Below are 10,854 nucleotides of genomic sequence, written 5' to 3'. Positions count from 1 at the left end.
TTTATTGTTGCAAAAATGCGTGCGCAAAATGTGCAGGAAGAGGAAGAAGTGTTCCCACCTTGATTTTTTTTTCGTTTCTTCGTGCATCAAGGTCAAACAAGGGAAAAGAAAGGTAAAGCAAGAGGCGGGGATACTTCTTCCCTGCAACTTATCTGCTGGCTTTTTGCAACAATCAAGTCGGCAGGACTACAGCAGCACTTTTACTTTTTTTCGACCGTTTCTGTTAATACTGCGCATAGGTTTTGTTGGGTCTGCGGTCATCCGGAGGGCACTTCATATTTCTGTTAAAAAATAGGGGTGTGCTTGGCAATTTTCCTAATTTGATTGAAAACATAAATTTCCATCGATTAAAAATTGTCCAAAGCCTTCCTAAGTGTCGGCAAAAGTTGCCAGAGGGTAATTGCCAAAAATCCCACAATCCTATACGGCGTGTACGTCTACTTTTAGAATGTATCACGATAGGTGAAACACCCTATATGTGCGGCCTTCTATGTTGCAAAGTTGCTAGCTCTAGCTCTATTGTCGTCACCTTACAATACACATGAACACGAAGACAACTCGAACAATATTCGAGTTGTCTTTACGTATTATTATTATTCACAATCAAGCTTATTATCCTCACCAAAAAGTTATTAACTATTTGTCACAATTATGGTCTGCTCCCGAGCTCTCTACACAGAATAAACTTAATAATCCCACCTTCTGTTTCATGAGCTGAATTTTTTTTTGTCAAACATTATACATAAACGAAAACCCATTAATATTGTCGATGTGTATTGCATGGAGATGACAATGGCATAACACTTTTCATTTTGAAGGCAACACCTGCATAGCCCTCAGTCTGGGGCCAAATATACAGAGGAAAGAAATGTGTATCTGCCACACTCTCAGAGAATGCACATTTTTTTCTCTCGTGAAATGTAGGCTCAAAGGTAGGCCTGAAGAGTTTCGCACGGATTGGCCCAGCTGTCGCTGCTGTTCTGTGTAGTACTCCGAGCCCTTATCTTTTGTCGACGTCCTGTCATGAGGTTCTTTGGCGTGCCTCAGCCAGGACTTTATGTGCTGCTCTGCTTTACTGCGGGGCACGTCCTTGAGCAGCCGGTTTGACATTACAGTGTCTATAATTAAAAACGTGACTTGGCTTCAGAAACGCAGGTGACAAGTCAGATATACAGAATATGCAAACACATATTTTAATACTTACTGCAGCATGAATGCAAGGGTGTGGGAAAATGCTTATTACTGACAACAAATTGTTCAGCACTATAGCTGCACATGCATTCCTTATAGCAAAGTGGGACGTACTAAGTACTGTTCTTGTAGCCAGCACTGTAGTTAAAACTTACCATATCACTATTCGAGTCCAACTTAGACACATCGCAGTAAACCATGATGAGGGAGTTCACAAAAATGAATAGGACTGCATAAGAACTTATGGAATCTTACAAGAACTTACATCACAGCATAACAGGTCGCTGAACTTCATCGTCCCCTTGCCTCACTGCGAACTGGAGGAGGTTGCTACTTTGTCCTTCATGAGCGCTCGTAAAATTCTCAGTTTCTCAGGTGAAACTGATTAGCAGGCCACGTCACTCATCTTTTCACGTAAATATGGGACCTCGAAGAGCAATTTTTTTCGCACCAGTCGCTGCTGCCCGGAGAAATGAACTTCTGTTAGAGAAATGTTCAAAGTCAAATTTGCTCCTCGCTCAAGTCTATTATCACGAAGTTGGAACACCAACTTGCCTTTCTGGTATCCTCAAATGTTAAAAGCTTTGGTTCTTCACCAGAAAATTCTACGGTGAAAGTGAAGAAACCCATCAGCCACCTCACACTTTTATCGACAACAAATAAGTATAGAGAAGCTGAACAGACTAGTCACTTCTTTAGGCAATAGAACAGGCTACGACCGAATCAGCCTGCCTGTTAAACGAAATTACCCTAGAAGCAAACCTCGGTAACATCAGCGTTGGGAGATAACGATATTAATGGCATTGTAAGTACAGTTAAATACCTTGATGTCGAAAATTTTGTGCTTCATTTGAGGAACACACAATGTGGAAATTTGTCAGCCTTAGTCAGGGTAGCATTTCCTTTTGAGACACAGAACTAAGCATGTCATACATGAATATGCTATGTTTCTTGATCGCACTGTTAGAAGCAGCGAAAAAGCTATAATTACTCAGTCCTGTGCGTCCTGGGTATGTTCTGAAATATTTGAGAGCGCACTCGCAACTTGATATTATGTATCAGTATCTTCACCCTGCTCACTGTTCGCACAGTAGTGGTAGTGCTAGACGAGTCTGAGATGTCGAGCAAGCTGACGAAGGAGCGCGTTGAACAGCTGCTTTTCACACGTCAGTGGAAAATGCCATCGATCTTGTCATTTTGTCAACACAAAACACAAGGGGATCTGCACTACACGAATGCATGCACATAAGCACAAACGAAACAGCGCAACTTTCTATTTTACAACATAAATACAAACATTCGTAAACAATCCTTCCTGACTCATTACCTTCATACTTTTCACTCACCCATTGTCAAACTCAGATTCTTCTGCCTTTACTTACACGCATGAACACCATAAACGGTCACCGCAACGAACGCCACAAAACAAATAACGGATTGCATTGGATCGGCCTTTAGGGCCCTGCGTTGACCGCTCGGGGTACCGACCATGGTTGCTGACTTTCTACTTCTTTTATGACGGAGCCAGCGAGCGCGGCGGCAGTGTATTGCTGGACGGATGCGTGTGCGCGCATCGCGCGCTTGTTTTTTAGTGGTGGAAGCGGCGTCAGCGACACAAGTGAACACCACTTTGTGACCACGCAGATGCACACACATCCTCACACATCGTGTTGATTTGCAAATCTCCTCGAAGAAATGAGGTCGCGGAGTTGCGCTTTCATTGTAAAAAGTAGCGATTTAGGCGCCGTTTCAAATTTATGTCGCAGGTCCCATTGCGAGGGATACAGAAAATATTGCATGTCAAAAATTTAATAAACCAGGATCTAGATCGTGCTTAGCGCGTAGGTCCTGGCCGCATTGCCAGGCAGCGCTCGTCATGGGGTCATTCACAATGATGGGGCAAGTTGTTGTGCAGTATAATCAAAGGGGGGGGGTATATATTTATTGAATGGTATAATCACAGGATAGTAAAGTACAGTACAACGTTTTGGGACTGCCCTGTACATACAGTGGACTTTTTCAGTAAGCGTGTCTAACTGCAGATATATGTCGTTTTTTTTTTCTGCTTCAGGCACAGCGTTATTTCAGACGATCAGATACACACTTATGCGATATTATTGGTAACCATAGCTCCGAAATTTCACCTGCTCAGGAAGCCAAATGAAGAAAGACGAAAATTATCCCGGCTCGACGCCTATGGGATATTCCGAGTCTTGTCCTGCTGAAACATGCGTGGGATATCCCCACAAAGTTTCAGTGGGACATTCTTATTTTTGGGACCTGATGGGAACGCCAGGACATCCGAGGGACTTTGCGTGTTGTCTGGGTCCTTCCCGCCGGAGTTCGGTGTGTGTCTGAGCGTGCGTCTGACCCTTTTTATTGTTGTCTTGTCGCGTTTGCTTTGAAGTACTTTGAAACACAGCGTGTGCCCTAGGATTTCACGCCCTTGACGTGCGATGTCACAGCCAGGAAACCGGTGCTACGTGCCCGGGTGCACAAAGACTTATAACGCGAATCCCGAGCTTACATTTCACCGACCTCGCAATGGCGAGACGAAACGAAAGTGGGAGGCAGCGATCGCCAGCCACTACTGTAGTGTGGCCCAAGGATTGAATGTTTCACGCGTCTGTTCCTGTCATTTCGCCGACGACGCCTATTTTGATGAAGATGTATTGCAAGTTCGGCTCGGGCTACGGCAGAAACGGAAGCGGCTGAAGATTGACGCCGTGCCTACCATATTCGATCAGGAACAAGGGCAGGAACCAGTAACGGAGGTAAGTGACAATCCTGCGTGGTCACAGCTACGCTGCGATGAAAAATATTAGTTGTCACAGTAAAGATCATCGCGAACACCTGGCCTCGGCGCCGATTGTAACGTCACAGTCACACCGGCTACTAATGTACACAAATTAGTACAATAATTGCAGCATCCTGACGCAATAGTATGCGTACCCTCGAAAAAAAAGATTGGTGTGTTGTTGCTGTGCTAATGGTCGCCTGTATTATGCATGAGTAACGTAACACGCCCACATAACAGCGTTATTCCAATGTTATTGCAGCTAGTGAATGTTGCTACAGTTCTTAGTGTAAGCCTGATGGCAGCAGTCAGGGATGTGAAAACATCGCAATCTGTGTTTGGCTACGTCCGAGACACTGCACGTTGCATGAGTATTCTACTGCAGCCTTGTTGCTAATATCTGGCTGTATTTTAGGCGGCAGCAAGCACGTCAACGGAATCAACTGTATTTGGTATGTTTTGTCAAGCCATGAAAAAATTGCAATTCTTTTTGCACGTCCCACAAAATAATGGATATGTACGAGCCCTGAAAATTGTCGAGGTCTGTGAAATGAATCTTGTGTGATGCGACTGCCAGCGTTTATAACGTAATGTCGACAGGAAAATAACTGTGCCAGTGAAACAGGGACCGCAAAGGGGAAGATTTATTTGCATAGTCATTTTTATGTTTGTTATTGTACCCGCTAGGCCCTCAACGTATTCTTTTGAGTGTTAACACTCAATGCCATATTTCAGATGCGGAGGTCATGGCTGAAGCAAGTGCTGGGGACCCACTTCCCACTTCACGGCGCATCTCACAAGGGGATTATCCAGAAGGCTGTATGTGAACATCTATCACTGCAGTTCACTGTGCTGTAAAGGGGATGCCACTAGGAGATTGGTGCACGTCTTTTCTCCTGTTTTTGCACCAGAGGGAAACACAACATGCTTATTCCTTCTTCTTCTTTTTTTTTTAATTGCGGCATATGGGAGAGTAAAAAGGGAAAATATGGCACAAAGAAAAATGTGTATTTTTGACAGATGCATACATATCTTCTCCCTGTTGCCTGTGAGATCATGTTGCAATTATCTCCTTCAACAGAATATGCGACGGCACTTACAGCAGAGGTGCTACGTCGCATCAAAGAGAAACAGAAAGAACCACCAGCAGTGGAAGCTCGCCCAGCATGGTCAGCCTCTTATGGTGAAAGGCCAACCTTCTAAGAGGCTATGGAACGTTTTCAATCAAGGTATGTGCACGCTCCAATTTTGTCTTAAAAGGTGGCATATTATTAGACTCTGAAGTTTTCCTCTGAATCGAGATTCGCTTGTTTAGGCTTAAACCTGGCTACTACGCACAAAACTCCAACTGAGTTGGGCGCCTGAAGGAAGTGACATGCTAATTTTTCACAAAATATGCTCTGACCTCAGCTCGACCTCTACGTCCAATTTCTAACACGCCGGATAAACCGTGTGGTGAATGCTACTTCTACAATACGGCTGAATTTCCCCCTGAATTCAGTGTAATTATAATTTTTCCACCTGAGTTTGCACGAATTTTTTACATGAGGTTATTGCCTTGATTTTTACCCCCCCCCCCGAATTTGAAAAATAAGAATAGGAGAACCCGAATAAAGAGGAGAATAATCTGAAAGAATGCATCCTGAAAACTTCAGGGCCTTCATACACCGTGTCCTAAGATAAGTTGACCAGGGGTTAAAAAAGGCCAGGGGGGCCCAGGCGAATGAGCCCAACAGTGCGCTCTTGCATGTTGTGTGGACCATCCAAAAAAATTTTTTTTCGTGCCAGCCAATGAATTAATTGAGGCTAATGAATTCACTATTTTTTAATTACGGGTCTTGGCTCGGAAGTGTCAATGACAGAGTTGTAGACTGTCTCGGTACAAAGGCAACTGAAGTAGTTACAGGTCATTATGCCTTCGTTTCCTTTTTTCCCAGGGTTCAAAAGTTGGTTTCGGAAGTTGCACCGACGCGCGTCGATTACAGCGCACTCTGAAGGCCACCGAAGAAAAATTTGTATTTTTGACAGATGCATACATATCTTCTCCCTGTTGCCTGTGAGATCATGTTGCAATTATCTCCTTCAACAGAATATGCGACGGCACTTACAGCAGAGGTGCTACGTCGCATCAAAGAGAAACAGAAAGAACCACCAGCAGTGGAAGCTCGCCCAGCATGATCAGCCTCTTATGGTGAAAGGCCAACCTTGGAAGAGGCTATGGAACGTTTTCAATCAAGGTGAGTGCACGCTCCAATAGAACATCGCCTTGCTGTGAAAGAGGAGAAATGTCTCCTCTTCGTTCATAGAACGCATCCTTGCACGATTAGAACCTTAATTCCTCATCAGTCCGATTGAAATTTCCACCGACAGTTCAAGTAAAAGTTGAACCTCGATATGGACCCAGGAAGACCTGGAAAGCAACCCCAAGCCTCATTCGATCTGGGAAAATTTGTGTCCATATCGAACAAACAATAAAAATATGATTAAAAAACGAGCAAAATCTGCAGGCGCTTCACACGGGCCGTGTTTCCTCCCTGTCTCCGTTGCCTGAAACTGAATAGAGAGTAATCGCGGGGGCTGTGATTCAGTTATCACTCTAGAAGGACCGCTCATCCTTTCCACGGCGATTAATAACTCGTGCACAGCACCGAGATAACCTGGGCGTCATTCACCTCTAGTACGCTTGGGGGTGCTGCATTCGTAGGGTATGGTTGTCTAATCTGAGTATCCTCTGTTGCTCAGCTTGGCTTTCGAGTCTCAACTTTTGCACCCGGGAAAAGAGGAAACCAGAAGCCATAGCGGCCTGGAACCACTTCATTCGCCTTTGTATCTTGATCGTCTACAACTCTCTCATTAACATCTCGAAGATAGAACCAGTAATTAAAATATAGCGAATTAATTACCCTTAATTGGGTGGAAAGAAAAAATATTTTTGAATGGCCCACACAACAGGCAACAGCGCACCATTGGTTTCATTCGCCTAGAGCCCCCCTCCCCCGTTTTTTTAAAACCCCTAGTATGTTGTATGTGATATGCCTTGGAGGAGCTTTGCACGACACTTTGAAATTTGATTTTCTTATTTCAGGTTCCGGAAGTCAATGTTGCTCTCTACTGGCTATGAAACTTGGTAGCAGACCTGGATGCACCAGCCTTGTCTCCAGCAACAAAAACGGCCCTTTTCAGGGCCACCCAACTTTTGCCACAAGAGGTTTAGCCTTGCGTGCAGATGACCCTTTCAGAGGAACATTATAGAATGATAGCCTTTTTTAGTGTTTACACACCGGGAACATCAAATAATATCTGTTTCTTTCCTTTCTTTCAGGAGCAGTCACCTGCAACACCAGGGAGGGTAACCACAGTGGGAGCCTACAAAATGTATCCTAACAAGGAATAAATGTCTACATGCTACTACAGTTTTTTGAGATTTCGCATTACAGTTGAAATTGAGAGGAAAAATGTGCTTTGTCAATGAGCTGCAGCTGCTTTTGTTATCCCCTGATTCCAGGAAGAGGAAAACAAAGGACACAGACTTGCATAGCGTATTAGTACACCAGATATGGATCTGCCAACATGAACCCTCCTAACATCCCTGTGGCAGCGTACCTGTAGCCACCCAGACTTCACACCACATTAATTTAGAACCACAGCACAACATAATAAAATAGCTTAGGTTTATTTGCCTCCCATACATAATGGGAGGCAAAAAATACCTAAGCTATTTTGTTATTCCCACTCCATCATACTCCACTGTACAATAAATCGATACAATTATAGGGTAATTATTTATTCCCGTCACTACACCGCATTGACAATCTGCACAGAGTTCAAAATATTCCCACCTCGGCACTAACTTAGTGCAGTACAGTCTGGATTTGATGCCAGAGCTAATATACCGCCACGTGTAGTAGTTTTTGCTGTACAGACGGGTAGACCGTCTGTTGACTGCAACTGGAGATACAGAGTGACAAGACAAAATATTCCCCGACGCTGCAATGACGAAAAGACGAAAATTGCTGCAAGACGAAAATTTTGCTGATATAGGCATATCTTGTGGGAATTTGCATACCTGCCAAATCTCCCGCAGTGCTGGGAAGACAACGGCCAGAACAGAAGAACAGACGCTATCCCAAACTTGGATTTCAAAGCCTGTGCATTCCTTCCTTAGTTCCAGGGTCTCCCGCATTTTTAATGTGGAAGGTTGGCAGGTGTGCAACATAGTAGAACAGAAAAATGTCCGCCTCTTTCAGGATGAGGCCGATTCCGACTGTTAACTCCCTCCCAAACCAGCTTCCCTCCAATTTTGGCAAAATACAATTTCTCCCAAAATATGTTCCTCTTACATTCTTCAGTAACATGCTTCCCCCCCCCCTCTTCATTGGCACCTCAAATGCTTCTGTTTTCAGACTTTTAAGACTTTCCTTCAGATTTTAAAATTCCCACTGGATATCTGTCAACCAATCATAGTTTTGTGTTGCCAATCAGGCAATGGCTAACTGGCATAATTGAGAGCATGTCGAGACTAGCTGAGGCGGCAGTGTTGCTTCACTTTTTCTAATGGAATTGTTGGACCAGGATTCTCTGGATCATTCCACGGCTGTCGTCCACGCTTATGATTTATGGGGGACAAACCTGTGTAGGCCAAAACGCTGCTGAGAATAGTCGCCCTTTTGTATACAGCCCTTGTCCACTTTAGGTGCGACAATTTGCATAACCAACAACACCCGACAAGCACCAGAGTTTACCCTTCCGAATCTTGATGTGGGGTCATTTAAACCGAAGAATTCATTACGGTCGTAATCATATAGCAAACGGGAGAGCACTGCAGCAGGCTTACCTGTGGTCCTGGGGATTGAGTCGCCTAAAATGTTGATCATAACGGCAAAATTGAGGCGCGTACACCACTAGAAGCTCTCTACGGAGGCAGATGTCCCTGAGTAATGGGTGTTGTGTTATGCACTGCACAGCGGCACTGTTGCACATTTCTACCACCCTGGCAACAGAATGGCAACACAGGCGCTCGTCGGGCTCATGTGGGTCGCAGACTCCACCTGCCGAGTTCAACATTCTAAGCTGTTTCGCACATCCGACGGCAACCATGCAAAGAGATACGTCACCTAAAAATGTTATCCCGCGGGTTAGCCGCAGCCACACCTCGTGGATGGTCGGCGGGTTCCAGAGGCATTGGGTCCGTAGAGTATGGGTCATCATCCAGCATTAACTCGTCGCCGCTACCGCTAACATATTCGTCAGAATCTCCCCCAGACAGAGAAACATCACTCTCGCTTTCCGACTCCATGTTTGCTCCCTTCGCTTCGCGATCGCCAAACAGGCTCGCGGCTCGCATTTGCCCAGGGCGCGCGTTGATTGGCCTTATCCGTGTGACGTTTTCTCTCACTTTTAGAGAGCGAGGGCGCAGGGATTCCGGTTTTTCATCGGATTGCGCGAAAAGTACGCCGCGGATCGAAATGGTATTTTCGGGCCCACTTCAGTGGTCGGCAAGGAATTAGAATTCGCATTAGTTTCGAAATTGACCTCGGAGAATGCGACTGTCCCTTTAAGGCTGTCTGAATGCTTCAGGTCCACGGGACTGAAAGGGGCCGTAGTCATCGCTTTGTATGCTTTGTTTCAAGACGATTTTTTGCGTGGAAGGCGTTGCTCTTAGAGACTGCCAACGTCAAATCTCTCACAGCTGGACAGATTGCTAACTTGACTGTGAAGGACCTTGTTCTTGCACTTTAGACGTTTAAAAGGTTGGCGGTCAGGGAAAACTGACACATGGCAAGCAGAAGGTTTCAAGCCGTTTATGAACAGCAGGACGAAACTGTCGACAAGCCGTGGATGTGCTCTATGGGGAACTGCATCGAAACTGCTACTTTCAAATCACCCTGGCATGCCATGGAAGTTTGCGACAGAAATGATTTCTGGCGGCCACACTTCGATAGATACATCGTAATGTGTATTCGTATTTGTGACACATGTTAGCGTCATGCCCCATCCCCTCGGGCTGCACATGCTCCTCTCAGGACGCGTCCTGGCTCTCCTTGGCATGCTGTGAACATGGATTTTGCTGGACCCATTGAAGCTGTACACTTTCTTGTAGTCGTGGACGCATATTCAATATGTGTTGAAGTCACGCCAATGTGGATAACGACGACTAGTGCTGTGTTGGATGCTTTCAGCTCAGTTTTTGCTACGTTCAGCATGCCACAACTATTGGTCAGTGACAACGTGCCCAATTTCGTCTCGCAGGAAATGAATGGTTTGCGGAAGAAGAATGGCAACACGCATTTCACATCAGCTTCGTATTACCCGACAACCAATGGTCAAGATGAACGAATGGTTTCGGAATGTAGGCACATGTATGCAACGAAGCGCGCCATCATTGTTGTGAAAGCCCAGTATTATTTGCGGTTAGAATCTACATGCCTCTACTATGCGTGCGCTCTGAGGTTAAATAAAATAAATAAACGTATGGGCTTAGGCACGGAAATGCTGATGAGCCTTTCCCGTTTGCACTGGTCTGCTCAGCTATATGCACTGTTGAAACACCGAGTGTCTCCAGAAGCTGCAAAGCAGTTTACCTCATATTGTGTACCAAAGCGATGATGAATTCGACTGAGATTTACTTATAATCGTTGAAATGCCATGTCGCGATTCGGTTGCGGAGGGTTCTGAGGCCCTGGTGAGCGTAGCCGCACCGCCGTAGCAGACCACGGAAGTGAGGCATATTGTTCCTGCTGTTGGAGTTTCTGATGTACATTTCGTGGTTATTTTGCGATTGGACATTGATTTTCGCGACAAGAAGAATTGTACATGATAGTGAAGTGTTTCCTGGCTGTGCTACAGCATGTTGCAGACTTCCTTTC

The 10,854-nt window shown here is 45.2% G+C and overlaps 1 long non-coding RNA gene across 1 annotated transcript; it reads right to left on the bottom strand.

The window, feature by feature from the left end:
* Positions 1-845: 845 nt before the first annotated feature.
* LOC135399506 (uncharacterized) lies at positions 846-1,825 on the bottom strand. Its single transcript, XR_010424312.1, has 3 exons — positions 1,747-1,825; positions 1,457-1,671; positions 846-1,118 (listed from the first exon to the last, which is right to left on the bottom strand). It is a non-coding gene; the product is annotated as an uncharacterized LOC135399506 (long non-coding RNA).
* Between the last annotated feature and the right edge of the window lie 9,029 nt (positions 1,826-10,854).

Source organism: Ornithodoros turicata, chromosome 7 (genome assembly GCF_037126465.1).
Source record: "Ornithodoros turicata isolate Travis chromosome 7, ASM3712646v1, whole genome shotgun sequence".
NCBI lineage: Eukaryota > Metazoa > Arthropoda > Arachnida > Ixodida > Argasidae > Ornithodoros > Ornithodoros turicata.
The sequence above is the reverse complement of the archived record's forward strand: the minus strand, read 5'-3'. Positions and strand labels throughout refer to the sequence as shown.